Source organism: Saccoglossus kowalevskii, chromosome 18 (genome assembly GCF_978046115.1).
Source record: "Saccoglossus kowalevskii chromosome 18, keSacKowa6.1, whole genome shotgun sequence".
Taxonomy (NCBI): Eukaryota; Metazoa; Hemichordata; class Enteropneusta; family Harrimaniidae; genus Saccoglossus; species Saccoglossus kowalevskii.
Window position 1 is genome coordinate 21,418,874 of NC_140658.1, and position 19,429 is coordinate 21,438,302.

Sequence of the window (19,429 nt, forward strand, 5' to 3'; positions counted from 1 at the left end):
ACCCAAACAAAGGGGGGAGAGAGAGAAAAAATAAATGACATCCCTGAGATAACCCGCAACGAAAACAGGATTCGTATGCGGTAAAAGACCAGCCTCCCCTTCTAAAGGTGTACGTACTATGTCACAACCTGGGATGGGGCACGTCCCTCGGGTCCTCAAACTGTTCCTATCCGTAAGTGTGACACCACACATATAACTATACTAAGCTGCCGCATTATACTACAACTAGGCGCATTAGCACACATTGTTGTCGCGAGCATCGTCTCGGTCCGCTACTTGGTTAAAATGCAAATTACCTCTGTACTAAGACAAGCTAACGGCAAATTAATCTAACTTGCATAAAAAAGGTAAATACACGATAACACACGAGTCAAATTACTGAATACTACTCACCTAAAGTAGCAATTAGTCTCCACACTATTTGTGTCAATTTTGCTTTTCCTCCCCCACAGCAGATAAACCTGCCATCATCAGACGTTCCATCGAACCAATTGCAGATACCACAGCGTCAAATCTGGAACTGATTGCCTTTTGTCCTAAAGATGACTGTTTCCTCGCAAGTCCAGAACTCCATCCAAAACGCTTAGGTGGCCGTCTGATTCTCGTGGGTCTTCCTGAATACCCAATATTCAATTCCGTAGTATCAGAACTACTCGTACTCTCAGCTTCACTTCTGACTTCAGTACCCTCACTAGCATCAGATAATACCATGGATATCGTTGAAGGTTCAATTAGATCGACTATGGGAATATCGCTTTTACTGTCACACTGAGCCATCTCTATGGGTGTGTCAGAGATAGAATTACATCCTCCCTTTTCACCTAGTATCATGGTTTCGCATGGTTGAGACACTGGTCTACAAGGATCTAGCACTGTAATCACACCATCTTCAGTGATGCTGCTACTATGCTCCGCTTCCCCATCTGTCGATTGCTGCACAACATCTTCCGCTTTGTTCCTCATATTCTTCTGCGTCGTTGGCTTCACAATTTCACAAACATCATCAAAATCTGTTGAGTTACGATCCAAACATGGCTTTAATAGATTCCTGTGAACTGTCCGAGTCTTACCAGTGTCCACCGATCTAATTACGTAGACTGGGATATGTTGACTTAACTTGCTTTTGACAACATAGGGAACGCTTTCCCATTGATCCGCAATCTTTATTTTACCTCGAAGTCCCACATTGCGTTTAAGTACTCGGTCACCTTTCTCCAATAAGGCATCTTTGACCCACGCATCATAGCGTAGTTTACTACCAATGGCAGTTCGATCAGCATGCCTTTTGGCAATATCGTAAGCATGTGCCATTCTCCCCTGAAGTGTAGCTATATGTTGCGTGGGAGTTCCAGGACTCTTATCTTCTGGTGATATCCCAAATCGTACATCCAACACAACCCTAGCTCTACGTCCAAACATGAGGTGATAAAGCGAGAATCCAGTAGTGTCATGGACAGTACAATTGTATGCATGAACGAGCGGGGCGACGTATGTCTTCCAATCTTTCTTCTTATCATTTTCAAGAGTGCCCAACATGTTAAGCAACGTTCGGTTAAACCGCTCTGTCTGACCATTTCCTTGGGGATGGTTGGGAGATGTTCGGGACTTTTGTATGCCAAGTAGTTTACAGAGTTCACCTATGATCTTCGATTCAAAGTTCCTTCCTTGGTCTGCATGTAATCGGCCAGGAAAGCCGTATTGTACCAAGAAACCTTCCCACAGATGTTTAGCCGTTGTTTTCGCAGTTTGGTTGCGTGTTGGTATTGCAATCGCATACTTTGAAAAGTGGTCCGTAATTACAAGCAGATCCTTATAACCACCCTTGGACTCTTCTAAACTCAGGTAATCAATACAAATCAGCTCCATGGGTTGATTCGTTGTTATATTGACAAGGGGAGCACGCGTTTTGGCACCAGCGGGGTCCTTCCTTCGTGTACATCGACGACATGTACGTATATGTTCCTTCATATCGGTGGACATTCTTGGCCAATAAAATCACGCTCTAAGGAGGTCGATTGCTCTGTCTTGTCCTAGATGTCCGCATTGGTCGTATAATCCCCTCATTGCCTCTTTCTGAAACGCTTCTGGCAACACTCATTGGTAATATTTACCTCCATCGACGGCACCACATATTCTATAGAGTATGTCATTTCGAAAACATAATCTACCCCATTCCCTCAAGGCTATTTGTACTTCCGCACTTTCCTGTGAACGCTTTCGCCGCGTTGGTGGAACGCCTTTACCTTTCAGAAACCGGATACGCTCAATGTCATGATCAAGTTCTTGTAGGCTTACCCATTGGCTATTCGTAATGGTGGGAAGTATCATCTCTCCAGGCACAGTAGGTGGTGACTCAAGATGGCAAGGGATAGCTGTCGCTGCAGATGCCAATGCTTCCACCCACGGTGTGTCGTCACTCTCATCATGGTGTTCTCCGATAGACTTCACCTGATCCGGGCTCAACTGAGTGTGCCCCTGGAATCGTTGTTCTGTTTCGTTAAAAACTCTGGCATTGGTGTGAGGGCACCGAGACAATCCATCCACGTCGGCGTTGTGCTTTCCGGGTCGATAGTGAATATTCAAATTATAATTGGATAGTGCTGCCCACCACCTGTGGCATCAAGTTTTGCAGTCGTTGCCACACACGTCAATGGGTTGTTATCAGTTAAGACTGTTACTTCATTCCCGTAACAGTAATCGCGGAATTTCTCCGTCACTGCCCATTTGAGAGCGAGAAATTCCAATTTATGTGCAGGGTATATACTTTCACTTAACGTCAAGCTCCTGCTCGCATACGCTACAGGTCGGAGTTTATCCTTACCATCAACATTAGAAGTTTGGTAGATAGCTGCTCCTAATCCCTGTACACTAGCATCAGTATGTAGTTCAAACGGGCGTTTGTAGTCAGCATATGCCAATATTTGTGTTGAACTTTTTAGGATCAGTCTCAACTCCCGCCTCAGATATAACGTGTCCCAGATATTTAACCTTATTCCGAAACAGTTTACATTAGGTATACTTTACTTTCAGGTTATGCTCCCGTAATCTGACCAACACCTTCTCCAGATGCTGCAAGTGTTCCTCGAAATCTTCAGAGAAAACAACTATATCATCCATGTAGGCTTGACATATTCTTGCATTGTACTCTCCAAGACATTTCTCAACTACACGTTGGCATGTCGCTCCAGCATTCATAAGGCCAAAGGGGACGGCCATAAATTCGTAAAAACCAAAGGGTGACGTAAACGCCGTCTTAGGAATGTCAGGCTCAGACATTGCTATTTGCCAAAACCCGCATTTTAGATCGATCGATGAAAACCATTTTGCTCCACTTAGCAAGTCCAGACCTTCTTCTATACGTGGAAGAGCATAAGCGTCTGGGATCATTTGGCCATTTAGCCTCCGGTAATCCACGCAGATACGCGTAGTGCCGTCCTTCTTGGTCACAAGGACAAGCGGTGATGACCACGGGCTGTTTGCCTCCTGAATAACACCATTGTCCAGCATCGCTTTGCTCTGAGTGTGCACTTCATCATACAAGGCAGGTGGGACCCTCCGGTATGGTTGACGTATGGGCTTCTCATCCCTCAAGCGAATTTCGTGTTTAACAATGTCACATCTACCAAGATCTACCAAGATTCGTGATTTCGATCTAGCATTTCCTGTACTTCACGAGCTTGCACATCAGTAATCAGTGACGGTGTGAAGTCAAAATCAAGACCACGACTTGTCAATGTTCGCGTTGTAGAGACAGTTGGATTAGAATCCTTTGCTTGCTCGGTAGCCGGCAGTTCAATCTCAACCCAACGCACGGCATGTGCTGTCCCCACCACCTGTCCAGATCGTATCTTCACGGGCTTCGGTGTGTTGTTGCAGACCACCACAGGTACCTTGGAACTTTTACGTCCACACTCCGCAATAGTTACCATAGGGTCAACCGTCCATCCATGTCTTTCGTTACCGCATTGGTCTGCCTCCACCATTACCTCAACTCTATCGCCAGGTGATCCTGGTTTCATGCATGCAGGCACGGCAATGGCCGTACGTGGCTTTATGATTATTGATCCCCTAAATGAAGCCTTAACATTACCCATGCTACCCGAACTACCACAGAACCTGTCTCGTGCACGAAGTGTCGCAATCGCCCTACGGGCGACTGGTGCCAGTTTGTCCCAATGGTGGCGACCATCACCTCGTATTGGCCGATCTCTGTACAAATTCAGCCAGTTTGCACCTGCAGTCATCGGTACTCTTTTACTGTATGCATTGTCCTTCACAACCAGTGCCAACAGGAGTTTCTTACTATCGTCATTGAATACATTGCGTGGAAACGCTACTTCAACTTCTATCACCCCTCTGTATTCTAGCACGTTATCCGTCACTCCCTGAATCTGCAATAATTCATCCAAAGGCGTGAATGGGATATATGATAGATATTTGTCGTAAAAGGCTCCACTTATCATAGTTACCTATGACCCAGTGTCTATCATCGTCAAACACTGAATTCCCTCAATAGATGCCCACTCCTCACTCAAAGCACCCAGTATCTTATCATCAATTGGTCGACCACGCTTGGATTGTTTGCCCATCGACCTGCCACTCGTAGATTGGCTACTCCGAGGCTGTTCTTTATTACTATTCAGACACCTACCCGACGTATGACCCTGCTGCTTACACTTCCTGCAAGGTGCACTACAATCCACAGACATATGTCCTGGCTTGCCACAGTTGTAGAAGTTGATGGCAGCCATGTTCCTGTTCATACCACCTCGATACTGACGAGACGATGGCCTCGCTCCCCCAAATCTACCTCTGTCTGTAGTTTCTCCAGGATGACTGTCCCAGGCTCTCGAGTGAGCCTGTCCTTCAGACGAGTCACCAAGGTGGTGTTTCACCGATTCATGTTTAACAACGTCACCAGATTGCGCAGTCAATGCAGCCATCTGACTTCGCAACTGCTGCATCTGCTCATCTACCTGCCGAGTTTGGTCTTGCATCTCGTTTTGAATAGCCTGCAATGCTTTTTCCACAAATAACTTACTATCTGTACTGTCATCTCCATTACGACGTTGATCTTTCACACCTACCAGTAACCTCATCTTACCTGCCCTAGATCTGGCATCTCTCTGATCTCCGTCATGCATACCCGTTTGCTCACTTACCTCTTGTTCTGCCACCCTCATTATTCGCAGCAGCTCGTCAAAGTCTCTCACAGTTTCATATCGGTGCCTCACAATATCTTTTATACGTTGGTTCCACAAACCTTTCCAGAACACTGTCCTGAGTGTCTCATCCAGGACACTCCTAGCTATGCCACCTCGTTCGCATACTCTGTGTATACTCACCTCCATTCTACACCCATAAGCAGCTATGGTTTCACCACTCTCTTGCTTACTATTATAAAATTGTTGCAAGAGGGCAGATCCAGTATCCACTACCACATACATACCTTCGAGTTTGGCCACTATAGCTTCCACAGTAGGATCTACGCCCATACCCATAACTACTTGACCTGCCTCTCCATGCACAGACTTACGTATCGCCTGTGTGAGTACCTTACGAGAGTGAACCCTGTCCCTCAATAGACACTGGACTTCATATTTCCAACACTCAAACGTAACATTATCCTTACCTTTCGGGTCTCCCATAAAGGTCGATATACGCGGTAAATGCAAAGAAGCTGGTGTTATCATGTGTGAATAACCAACATCACTACATTCTCGTCGGCGCTCACGCCTACGTCTAATTTTTTGTGCCAGGCGACAGTTCCGGACATTCAGTGTCACTGTTGTCTCTCCTGACTTTTTTTTTTGTATGTGCAAATTGCAAGTGCAAGTGAAAACACATAGTGCATTTTGCCACAGAAGTCGTATTCATGTTTGGGACTACATGACAGGGCTGTGTGGCCATCTCTCTGTCAAATGGCAATTTGTAATGCGCTATCCTGGCGTCAACCAGGCCCGGTCGAACACAAGCACCTGCAGACCTTAACCAAGGTTCCCCCAAAGTCGCATTCGTTAGTGAATGAATCTCGGTCAGTGGAATTGGCCTTCCCATTGAGTCTGCGGTACACTCACCCAGGGTAGGGGTCGACCATTTTGATGTTCAGCCTAAGGTAGGATTTGAACTTGGGTCTACCGATCATGACTCCGATGCGACAACCACTATGCTACCAGTGACACATTTAGCGCTATGCAGCTCAAGGCGTGAACTTCCGTCAGTCCCTAATTCAGGTTTGGCAGGGCCCGACCCCCACAGGACATTCCCCCCACGACCCTTACCATGTCGGCATAGCTTCCGCTGCACAGGTGTACTTCTTGAAGTTGAGGGCGCTTTCTTCAATCACGAAGACGTAAAATAATCAAATGTCTATATTGGCAATAACGTTACATCTAGCATCGATCATAGACGTATTACTATAACAAGTGGCACGTATGTACGTACAATGCTCAGCAATGGCGAACATCAACAGTATAACAATGCGGAAGAGAATGAATAATGTTGAGGCTGGAAACAATTCATATGCACCGATATGCACTTAAGTTGTACATAAGGCAATGGTAGTAATCGATTATATTCGTAACGCACTTATCTGGCTTGCGGTTGAGAGATTTCACACTTCCGTGTTTACTTCATGGGCGCCGCCATCTTGTTTCCCATGGAAACCGAGTCTCGCATTTTGTGGGAGTTCAATTCAGCTCGGCCCGAGTAGAGATCGGAAAAACGCTATTTCACAGTGGTTACTAAATTATAAATCAAGTCAAAACGCCTTCAATAAGAGCACCAAGTGTCCTCTGTTGACTGGACAAAATCGGTCAGTTCGGATTCAAATCTATCCAGCACTAATACTTCGTTTTGCGAAGCAGCTCAATCCTCACATGTGCTCTGCCGACATTTGTAGAGAGAGAGAGAGAGAGCGCGTGAGCGATCGCTCGCCTCCCTAACTTAACTAATAAAAATACATCATGAAATAGGGCTTTTATGAAATAACCATCGTAAATCACAAATAACACATCAGAACTTCATAATTAATAAAACAACATTTTTAGCAAATCGTAGGACTTTCGTTTAGCCCAAAATGCATCCTTTACCAAACTACATAATTCAAAGTGAAAGCTGACCCAAACTGGCCGTTGAGGGCACAGTACCATTATACTAAAAAAAAGCATCTCGCTTATGTTGGTATCACATGCACCCATTGTGGAGGGAATATACCAGTATTAAGTATTGTATTGAAAAGTTTAACAAGTAATTGTTTAAAAATCATAGGAATATGCTTAAATATTTCCGGCGATAAACCATCAATACCAGCTGTCTTATTTGCATTTAACCGACTGAGGGCATGTTCCAATTCCACAATTGTAATGGCTTGATCTAAAATCTGATAGTCAATAACTGCATTTCACTCTGGCAAAATTAATAAATTATCAAGAGAGTCTTGAACTTCTTCTAAAAACATGTTACTTTCATTCCCATAATTCAAATCTGTACTCGCAAAGAGTTGAGAAAAATAAACATGCCATGCGCTTGATTGGATTTTTGTAGATTGGCCACTTTTATTACTATTTAATAAATTCCAAAATATAGTGTACAGGAAGATTGCCCGTATTCTCGGGGGGGGGGCATCCAGGAATTTTCAGCGCATGGGAACCATCACAGTGAAAACAAAGGCCGAAAACTCTCAGAAAAAAATACTTCGGGATGGTTGTTGAGACTCCCCTGAACAGTGTAACAAGATTACCCCTGTGTGTGTAACGCATATAAATTTAATTGTTCAGGATTATTTCAAAGTTGAGTTTCTGCATAGACCTTAAAAGACATAGGTCTATGGTTTCTGTTGTTTTCTCGAATTTTCACCAGCTCTTAGCTTGGCGTTCCGCGTTAATCAGTAGCGCGCGCAGAGCCCTTAGAAATACGTGGTACAGTGGTGCGCGTCTTAGCAACGTGGAACGTCTTGTTCCACACTGAAAAGTATGAATTGTAAGCAACCGACAGCTTGTATAAAGGAGGGCTGTGATTGGCTGTTACTTGCGCACTTGTTTACATTGGCATTGTGTCAGATCCTTGTTGGTTTCCGTAATTACCAAAACTTCAAAAAAAATACTAGATGAAAATAAAATAAGATAGAGTAAAATAAAATAAATATACAAAAAAATAAAAGAAGCCAAAACTAGGATGTTATTTTAATCAGATTGATAGTGTAGATGACCTAATTTTCTTTTTGAATAATTAATAAAAAATTTGAATTAAAATAATATCTCAAAATGTATTGATCCGATTTACGATCTTATTTCAGTATTAGATTCTACATTAAAACATTTTATATAAGAACTACGTTATTTATTGACACAAATATGCAAATTAGATAATTTTCACTAATTAAAAATCATCAAAAAAGCATGAGTTCAGTAACATAACAGGAAATATTTGTGTGGCAAATTCCGCAATGGGGAGGGGGGGGGGGCTCTCATCACTGGCTCTATATATTGATCTATAATGAGGATACATAAACGCAGGATTGTAAAGTTCAAATCCGACAGATAGTATATTTGGTCGGACACCCTTTCAAAGACATTGTACTCATTTCGTTGTGTTTGAATGTAAATATAAATATAGTTAGGTCAGGTACACACGACCTGTGACTTCGTCTACAGATTGTTTAAAATGAACAAAGTTCAGTTTGCTCAACGACCAATAATTCACAATACCAGAGTACTCTACTCTGTTTGTCTTTATATATATATATATATATATCTGTTTAATTCGTTTAAAAGATTCCTCTCCTTAGTAAATAGCGCCCTCACTCCACAATATTTAGAATGAGTGGTTGGTCAAAAGTTTGATGAGTCAGGTGCATCTATTGGCTAAGCTTGTTGTACATAGATGCAAATGAGTATAGGAACCATTAATGCTGTAGGGTGTACTGGGAGGGGTGGAGGATTTCATGTTTGTAATGACTGGTTGTAATGTGGTATCTCGTTGTTTTCAAGATGCAGCCTGATATTTGTTGCTTTCTTGGTTGTTCAATTGTGGCTAAAATTTGTGTGGTGGGTGGGAGATGTGTTTATTGTTTGTTGAGTCATTGTATAGACACCCTGCAGCTTGAAATGGTATGGCCAAATCCAAATTCGATATGGTGGTGTTGAATATCTGTGCGATATGGCAGTGTCATCTAAAAACCACGCATCAAAATGATTTCTGTTTATTTATTTACTGTTGTAGATCCTGAGAACTAGCCATTGAATATGATGTCGGGAATAAATGGTTTTCTGAACAAGCTTTATTAATTATTGCTGGCAATATTCCAGTATGAATTGGGAGCAAACTGTGACACCAAATCTAGTCGTTGTATTGTTATGCCTCTAAAATATTTTTTTTTTTAAATAAAATAAATTAAATAGAAATATATTATGTGTATTTTTGTATGTGGAAACATGGCTTGCCCACTAATAAATATAAAGAAGTGTGGTCTGCAGTTCTTTTTTTTTAATTTTTTTATTTGTGAAAAAAACTTTAGTGTAAACAATAAAACACTCACAGTGCAAGGCTAGTTCACCAACATGTCTATTCTCTTGCTTGAGTGTGAAAGTACATGGTTTAGTGACTACCTCTCATATTTTTAAATTTTAGAATTTTTTTTTATTTGGGAAGGTTCTTCTATAAAAATAGAACAGATGTAATGAATTAATTTTAATATTTAATTTTAATTTCAGAAGTAAAGCAAATTCAATATCTGAGACGTATATCGTACATGTATTCACTACGCCTAGGCTACCAAATCTATAGGAACAAGTTATAAGTCATGCCACAGTATGTTTACAGGTGAGTGAATTGTATACCGTCTCTAATTAAAGGATAACTAGATACTCACTGCTTGTAATTGTAATGAATTAATTTTAATATTTTATTTTAATTTCAGAAGTAAAGCAAATTCAATATCTGAGACGTATATCGTACACGTATTCACTATGCCTAGGCTACCAAATCTATAGGAACAAGTTATAAGTCATGCCACAGTATGTTTACAGGTGAGTGAATTGTATACCGTCTCTAATTATAGCATAACTAGATACTCACTGCTTGTAATATTAGATCTGTTTAATTCGTTTAAAAGATTCCTCTCCTTAGTAAATAGCGCCCTCACTCCACAATATTTAGAATGAGTGGTTGGTCAAAAGTTTGATGAGTCAGGTGCATCTATTGGCTAAGCTTGTTGTACATAGATGCAAATGAGTATAGGAACCATTAATGCTGTAGGGTGTACTGGGAGGGGTGGAGGATTTCATGTTTTTTTAATGACTGGTTGTAATGTGGTATCTTGTTGTTTTCAAGATGCAGCCTGATATTTGTTGCTTTCTTGGTTGTTCAATTGTGGCTAAAATTTGTGTGGTGGGTGGGAGATGTGTTTATTGTTTGTTGAGTCATTGTTTAGACACCCTGCAGCTTGAAATGGTATGGCCAAATCCAAATTCGATATGGTGGTGTTGAATATCTGTGCGATATGGCAGTGTCGTCTAAAAACCACGCATCAAAATGATTTCTGTTTATTTATTTACTGTTGTAGATCCTGAGAACTAGCCATTGAATATGATGTCGGGAATAAATGGTTTTCTGAACAAGCTTTATTAATTATTGCTGGCAATATTCCAGTATGAATTGGGAGCAAACTGTGACACCAAATCTAGTCGTTGTATTGTTATGCCTCTAAAATATTTTTTTTTTAAATAAAATAAATTAAATAGAAATATATTATGTGTATTTTTGTATGTGGAAACATGGCTTGCCCACTAATAAATATAAAGAAGTGTGGTCTGCAGTTCTTTTTTTTTAATTTTTTTATTTGTGAAAAAAACTTTAGTGTAAACAATAAAACACTCACAGTGCAAGGCTAGTTCACCAACATGTCTATTCTCTTGCTTGAGTGTGAAAGTACATGGTTTAGTGACTACCTCTTATATTTTTAAATTTTAGAATTTTTTTTTATTTGGGAAGGTTCTTCTATAAAAATAGAACAGATGTAATGAATTAATTTTAATATTTTATTTTATTTTAATTTCAGAAGTAAAGCAAATTCAATATCTGAGACATATATCGTACACGTATTCACTACGCCTAGGCTACCAAATCTATAGGAACAAGTTATAAGTCATGCCATAGTATGTTTACAGGTGAGTGAATTGTATACCTTCTCTAATTATAGCATAACTAGATACTCACTGCTGGTAATATTAATGAATTAATTTTAATAATTTAATTTAATTTCAGAACTAAAGCTGAATCACTATCTGTGAAATCAAATTTTAAAAGATTTCAACGGTGGCTAGTCTGACCCCCCTAGGGCTAAAAGTTATATGTCATGCCATAGTATGTTTACAGGTGAGTGAATTGTATACCTTCTCTAATTAAAGCATAACTAGATACTCACTGCTTGTAATTGTAATGAATTAATTTTAATATTTTATTTTAATTTCAGAAGTAAAGCAAATTCAATATCTGAGACGTATATCGTACACGTATTCACTACGCCTAGGCTACCAAATCTATAGGAACAAGTTATAAGTCATGCCACAGTATGTTTACAGGTGAGTGAATTGTATACCTTCTCTAATTATAGCATAACTAGATACTCACTGCTTGTAATATTAGATCTGTTTAATTCGTTTAAAAGATTCCTCTCATTAGTAAATAGCGCCCTCACTCCACAATATTTAGAATGAGTGGTTGGTCAAAGGTTTGATGAGTCAGGTGCATCTATTGGCTAAGCTTGTTGTACATAGATGCAAATGAGTATAGGAACCATTAATGCTGTAGGTTGTACTGGGAGGGGTGGAGGATTTCATGTTTGTAATGACTGGTTGTAATGTGGTATCTCGTTGTTTTCAAGATGCAGCCTGATATTTGTTGCTTTCTTGGTTGTTCAATTGTGGCTAAAATTTGTGTGGTGGGTGGGAGATGTGTTTATTGTTTGTTGAGTCATTGTTTAGACACCCTGCAGCTTAAAATGGTATGGCCAAATCCAAATTCGATATGGTGGTGTTGAATATCTGTGCGATATGGCAGTGTCGTCTAAAAACCACGCATCAAAATGATTTCTGTTTATTTATTTACTGTTGTAGATCCTGAGAACTAGCCATTGAATATGATGTCGGGAATAAATGGTTTTCTGAACAAGCTTTATTAATTATTGCTGGCAATATTCCAGTATGAATTGGGAGCAATGTTTTTCAGTGTCGAGGAAGTAGTCCAGTCAATTCATGGTTTGACCCATCACTAATTGCAACAGAAATAATTTCTTCACAATACATTCCGGGGAGGTGCCTAGATTGGCATACTTAAAGTCTAGGAAAATCTAGGCTTCCGAAATATACCTAATTTGCATATATTCAAAATGGCCGTTTGGTGCATTTTTACAACATGGAAAATATAACTATTAGGGCATATCTTTAATTCTAGATGACATTTTTTAGATATTCAAGTTGCTGCGATATGGTTTGGTGTGTGTGAATGTATGTGATTGTGAAACATTTGATTGAATAACAATCATTTGCATAAATCCAGTATGGCCGTCCAAATAGTATCATTTAAATGTGCAACCTCAGGCGGCCCCGCAGAGTCTGTTCCTCGTAATGACTCCGTGAGCCACGCCATGGGGTGAGTGGGGAACATCGATCCTAGTGACCCGATGTTCAACCACCACCCACCCCCACCCGGAGCCAGCAGATTCTGGAGCCAAATCTTGCGCCCCAATTGGATCATTCGGCTCCTCCCCTGACCCCGGTACCACAATTTTTTTTGGTGTAGTGGGGCTGGCAAATGGGAGGGGGGCTGCGTTCATGGAATATTTCAACCAGTTAGTCAACAATCCACGCACTGAGAGCAGAGTGGCGACAATCAATCTTCAAGTTGTGGCCAGCCCACTGGAACAAATTGTTTTGCGTCACCAGCACTCTGAAGTCTCAATGGCAGAACACACCAGCCTCCTAGAGCAGCAGACACAGCCATTGGTGGGCCAGGAAGCAAGCATCCCGCCTCTTCCAGGGAAGGGAAGAGTGGCGATGCGCCACCAGGAAGAAGGACCAGGTGGTGTCCCCCCTCTTCCTTGAGGTCTCCTACCAAGCTCGCAGGGGAAGCAGGTTTGCGACAAGGGGGATGGGCATATGTTCGGCGGGAGGTATCAAACCTATTGACTTCTACAGACCACATAGGGTCTCACCTCGGGGGAGGAGAGATCACCCTGATGTGGAACCGCCGAACCCACACATCTCTGTTGCACTGATTGTGCCAGTGTATTCCAGTTCAGAGGCAGCGCACGTAACAGATCCCTGGACTCTCCAGGTGGGGATACACGGTTACAAGATCTCCACTCCCCTGGCACCAGCCCCCGTTCGGGGCACTACCAGGGGACCCCCGCAAAGTGGGAGCAATCTGACAGGAGGTAGATAGTTTGCTTACAAAGGGCGCTATACACAGGATAGGTGACTCGGTGTTAAGTCCGGGCTTCTACTCGCAAGATTGTGGTTCCAAAGACTACAACTGTGACTACAGGTGGCTGTTCCCCCGTTCTGGACTTAAGCAGACTAAATCAGTATGAGCTTCCTGGAAACACCAAGCACCATATTATTCTCCATGCTCTGTTTCTACTGGTTAGCCTCACTAGATTTGAGCGATACTTACCCGCACATACAGATACACCCAGTGAGTCCCTCAATTCGTCCAGTTGGGCCAAGTAGTTGAGCGCAGTTGAGGCTCCCCTTCAGGTTTTGCATGGCTCCATACGTATTCATCAGAGTGTGGAAACAGGTGGTGCTACTGCTGCGCTGGTACACATCACATTGGTACACATCAATGTGTACCTGGCTGGTAGATGGTAGATGGCTGGCTGCTACACAACCCAACAAGGGATGGTTAGTTAAACAGTAAGGCTAATACTAGATTCTCTAGACCAGTTGTGCTTCCTAGTAAATCGAGCAAGTCCCACCCTCAGCCAACACAACAGTTGGTGTTACTGGCCAGGGAGTTTGACACGGAGGTGGGCTTGGTAAGGTCGCCACAGGCCCATTGCCTAAACGACCTAGCCGAATGCCTAGTCAGCATTCCCTCTGTGTCCCTCCGAGAACTAATGCGGATCATTGGAATGATGTTAGCGGTTTGCAGGGTAGTTCCTCCATGCCGCGTTATGCAGCTGCCTGTTACAGTGCAATTTTGTTGCAGCACCTGGCTCTTTTATGGGAACTGGGAAGGTGTAACACTCTCGGGCCAAGCGAAGGATGCCTTGTGCTGGTGGTCAGCAATTGCCAACCTCAGGCAGGGAGTTCTCTTGGACCCACTCGCCACGGTTATGACTCCGGAAACGGATGCCTCCCTCATATGTTGGGGAGCGCACCTATTGGACGAACAAGCCCAATAGAAAATATGGCCCCTGCATTAGATTCACGACTGCCATATCAACTGGCTCGAACTGAAAGAAGTGCGCTTAGCACTACTTCACTTTCTACCCATAGTTGCTTTGCACGGACAACACAGTGGCGGTATCCTATAGCTACAAGGAGGGGGGACCAGATCCCCATCGTTGTAAGTCCTAGCGGAGCAAATTCTCCTTTGGTACCTGGAATACAATGTGGAGCTAGCAACACACCACCTTCCAGGGGCGAGAAACAGTCAAGCGAACACCCTCTCATGGCGACTCTGGCAAATACCCAATGGGTAACCCCCAGACTGTTTCGGCGGTGGGACGGTCAAAGGTTAGACCTATTCACCACACCCCGGAACGCCAAGCTCCCGATGTACACGACACTCCTGCCGACTCCAGGAGCCTGGGCCAGGGACACTTTTGTCAACCCTTATAGACCCGCCGTTCCTCCCTTCCCGCTATTCACCGGGTACTGGAGAAACTTCGACATGAGCACATCTGCACTTTGTCGCGGGTGCCGCCCAATGGGCCGAGCAAGGTCTGGTTTCCACTACTGTTGGAAATGTTAATCGAAACACCAGGGGTGGTTCCGGACTTCCGGATCTGCTGTCCCAACCGGATGGCGCACTGCCTTTGAGGCCAGCGGTGTACCACTTACACGCATCAAGGCTCTAAGTTGACTCACTCAGAGTGGGCTGCCAACGTCCTGGCTAGGGCGAACAGGGATCCCACCAACACAGCCTATGCCTCAAAATTATGTGCGTACACTGATTGGTGTAGTGGAAGGGAGATCCATGTCATCCTTTGTTGGGCTGTTATTAGGTTTTTTCTGTTTAATCAGAGACCTATACCCCGAACGAGGGAACCAACCAATTGGAAATTATCAGTTGTGTTGGCCGCTCTAAGCAGACTGCCCTTTGAGCCTCTCTGATCACCACCACTTAAACTTTTGACGTGGAAAGCAGTCTTCCTACCCTCGCCTCAGATAGGTGTTGGGTTGAATTAGGGGCCCTGTCCTTCTCGGACGGTTGTGTCATCTTTATGGACAATCAAGTCGTGATAAAGACACGAATCAGGTTTCTCGCCAGGAAGCAAATCCCAGCATGTGATCCACAAACAATCGTAATTCCTGTAATGACTGACAAGGAGGCAGCCCCTGAATTTCTCTTGAGAATAGTGAGATGCAACTGCTCCACAGACTGTTGCAGTCAGATGTACCTGCAGAAAGCACAACCTTGAATGTTCTGCAGTTTGTGGTCAATGTCGAAGATCTGGATGCACAAATGTAGTTCAGATATCTGATGAAGATAGTGATGACGATTAGCAAATATTAGAAATTAGGTTAGATTAGAAATATAACTATTTAATACAGTTTGTTAAATCAAAAATATATTTTATAGAGTTGAAAATTTACGTTTAAATGGTCTATTATGTACATAGTATAGCAGATTTGTAGATCCAACCAAGGTGTTTCATCCCTCTAGTTTTTCTTTTAGATGTGACGGCCTTGTTGGATTTATGCAGATGAAGCATCCGTCTACCCAGGAAACCATTTATTTACATCTTTTCTGTACTGTAAGATTCTGTTTAAAATTGTATTCTAGCATCTTAAACTTATTACTTATGCCACATAGAAGAGAAGCCGGAAGAGAAGTTACATTAAATAACTATATTATCGCGGCCATATTGGATTTATGCTAATTTTCATCTACCCAATCAACACATTTGGCACTCTCATACCTTCTCCGACTCAAAACAGTACCATAGCATCATGAATTTTTATAATACCTCATCTAAAATTAAAGATATGTCCAAATAGTTATATTTCTATGTTGTAAAAATGTGCAAAACGGCTTTTTTGAATATATGCACATTAGGTATATTTCGGAAGCCTAAATTTTCCTAGACTTTTAGTATATCAATCTAGATACCTTTCCGAAAAGCATTGTGAAGAAATTATTTCTGTTGCAATTTGTGACGGGTTAGCTAGAATGACTGGACTAAAGAGTGAAATGAAAGTGAAACCTAGAAGAGAAGCCAAAAACCTATGCCAAACTGAAATCAAATCTCTGAAAGGAAAGGGTGCGACGACCACCGCCATTAAACGTACTAAACGCAGCAAATAGACACCCACCATTATAACACGAGAGCTTGCTCAGGCCAGTGGTTCTGCGCTTTGGTAAATATCTCTATATATATATGCTTACGGTTGATTGGTTCTATTTTATTTTAAGATTACGTGTTGTGTTTGTTGACCGGTATTTCAAATGTCAAAGATCACAACAAGGTGGTTATATAATTTTCATATCAATGACACAGTGATGTTGAAATATATTTTGAGATATTTCACATGTTGTCGCCCAGTGCTCAGTAATATAACAGCCATTTAATAAACTGTACTCATGGCCTTTGTTCTGCAATACTTCGGAAAGGGTGGCACCGATAGGTCCACCCTGCGGACTGCTGTCGTTTGCCATGAATCGCCGGCATCAGCATTGCTATACAAAGAGCTATATATGTTGCTGCATATGTAGATAAATACTGACTAATCTTACCTCCTATCACACTTGTAACAATATCTTAAGAACCAATCAATTATGGTTTCAGGAAATACCCTTTACCCTTACACGGAAGTAGCAAATGCCGCCGATAGTATCTCGCCATTAATGCTGTTTACGCCCTCTTTCCGTTATGCTTGGTATTCCCCTGTTTTCATGGATTTGAAGATAGCTTTAAGGCTTAACATGCATGAATACGATAGACATAACTAAAAATTACATATAAACACAAAATGATTTCACCTTCCCAAATTTTGTAGAACGCAGTAAATAGTTCGAAATAGTGAGTCACTGGTAAAACATTATCATGTGAAAACAATGCAAAATAATAATTATCATACATGAAACGCGTGATTCTATAGTATTCTATAGTAAAATCTGATTCTGTATTCAGCGACAATGTTATTTACTGAGCAACCTGATTTTATTCATGATCACTGACAACTCATTCGCGGCGTGTTCAATGTTTTCCTCACAACTGTTTATGACCACTGGTCGACAACTGTATATTGCTTGTAGTAATTGTAGAACAAAGGAAAATCACATTTCTAATGTAACACCGCTATATCTTGTGATGTATTTCATTGCATCCGTTTCCAGTATATCCACTATCTAAACTAGCTATGGATGCCCTAAGTCCATTCACGGTTCAGTATCTTATAATGTGTATAACAGAGGAAATTCTGAATCCTAACAGAGTCACATGTTTATTTATAGTCGCAAATGTCATGGAAATTGGTGTCATTTTTTACGCAGGTGGAAATATTTCTTTACATCTCAAAATTTTCTTGGGTGGCATGGGAGGAATTCTAATATTGTGGAAACATTTAAAAAAATCTACGTACGATTTAGTGAGTTTGTAGGATGATAATAATTGTCCATTATTTAACATTGAGAGGTTCTCTCCCACAATTCATAGCGTATATGTGCAGTAGTTTAGTAGTTTATTGAAACACTTAAAAATCCTTAGAGGGAATTAAAATGGTCACACTAACTGCTAAAACACATATTTAAAACATACAATTTTTACAAAAGATACTATCTAAAGCACGACAATGGTTTAAAAAACAAAAAAACAAACTACAATTACAAAACTGGTGATACATGTAATAATAAAAAAAATAGATAAAATAATTAAAAAAAAGAGCAATAAACAAAAAATAAGCAGTAGCATGCCCAGTAGAGCAACATTTGAATTCGGCTGCAAGACATGCCTGTTAACTGTATACCGTTACATTGGTGTTACAAACTCGGGGGAGGGGGGGGGGTCATGTTAGTGAGACAAATCGACTGTGGGAAGATTTTGTATAAAACGAATTGACTGCGTCTTCTATGGCTTTTGCTCGCCGCACAACCGGCCAACGCAGTGACCCATGTGTCTTGTAGCACTAGGCGTGTTGATGATGTCATTTGCATAATTATGTTCAGAAGAGCGTAATCTATGCAATCTATATGTTAATACGTATACCACAAGCACGTATCGCTACATTGTCTTTGTACATTTCCTTGGAAGGGGTACTGGCTGGTTGGACAATAGTAAGTATATCTGTTGTGCAAAGATTTATCTCCAATTACTAAGTCGCAGACGACTCGTCGACCGTGTATTACTCGAATAATCGAATGACGTCACATATGGTTCTACAGTGATATGAAATTAAATGTGTGAGCTTGAAATTAACACACTTTAAAGTGGAGGAGTCGTCCCAAGCGACGATAACAGTGCACGCTAAAACGCACAGGCTTATGGGTAGACGCTTGTTTGTAAACAATGACACGCTATGGCCATCTGACGCATGCGCAGGTGACGACTCCCACCGCTTTAATAGATCTAATTATACTGGTCAACAAATTTTACCGACGCACATGTGTTGATTTGCATAACAATCAATTGTCTCAAAAGTTAATTTAATTGCATGACAATAAACTAATGCGCCTAAATCGGCAATTCCCTTGATGATGCATACATGAATGTTTATTATCAGTTCCCGCCACCAGAGAACACCTCGGCTTCGACCAATTATAGATAGGCAGTGTAAACAAAGTCGTCGTCATCTTGATTTACTTTTTAATTTACATTTTTTTGTCTATAGACTGAATGAGAAACCATGCCCGGGTTTACATATTTGTTTATACATCGGACGAATGGTACACCAACAGTTCCAGTGTCAATTATTATGGTACTACCAAGCCATTTGATGTTCGTTACTTTAGTCCGGGGTCACGTCTGGTAAAGTACATAGCACACATAAACAGCTAGGCTTTCAGCTCCCCAGCCTTACCTACATGGTTTGACCATAGTTACGTTTATTGAAACGTTTAGCCAATTGCGTGTATTTATTTGATCGCGGGGTATGGCTATATACTCATATATTGATTGCCAAATTTATAGATAACGCGTCTTTGTATTACAACTTGCTACGTACATTTGAGTTATTTTCATCTTTGTTTAGTGTCGCTTGGT

The 19,429-nt window shown here is 41.5% G+C and overlaps 1 protein-coding gene across 1 annotated transcript in view; it reads right to left on the reverse strand.

The window, feature by feature from the left end:
- The window catches only part of LOC102809776 (uncharacterized), a 28,206-nt gene extending 11,126 nt beyond the window's left edge, over nt 1–17,080 (reverse strand). Inside the window, exon 1 of the mRNA XM_085492994.1 lies at nt 16,966–17,080. The gene's annotated coding sequence lies outside the window, so the exon portion shown is untranslated. The remainder of the gene's footprint in view (nt 1–16,965) is intronic.
- Nucleotides 17,081–19,429: the final 2,349 nt, after the last annotated feature.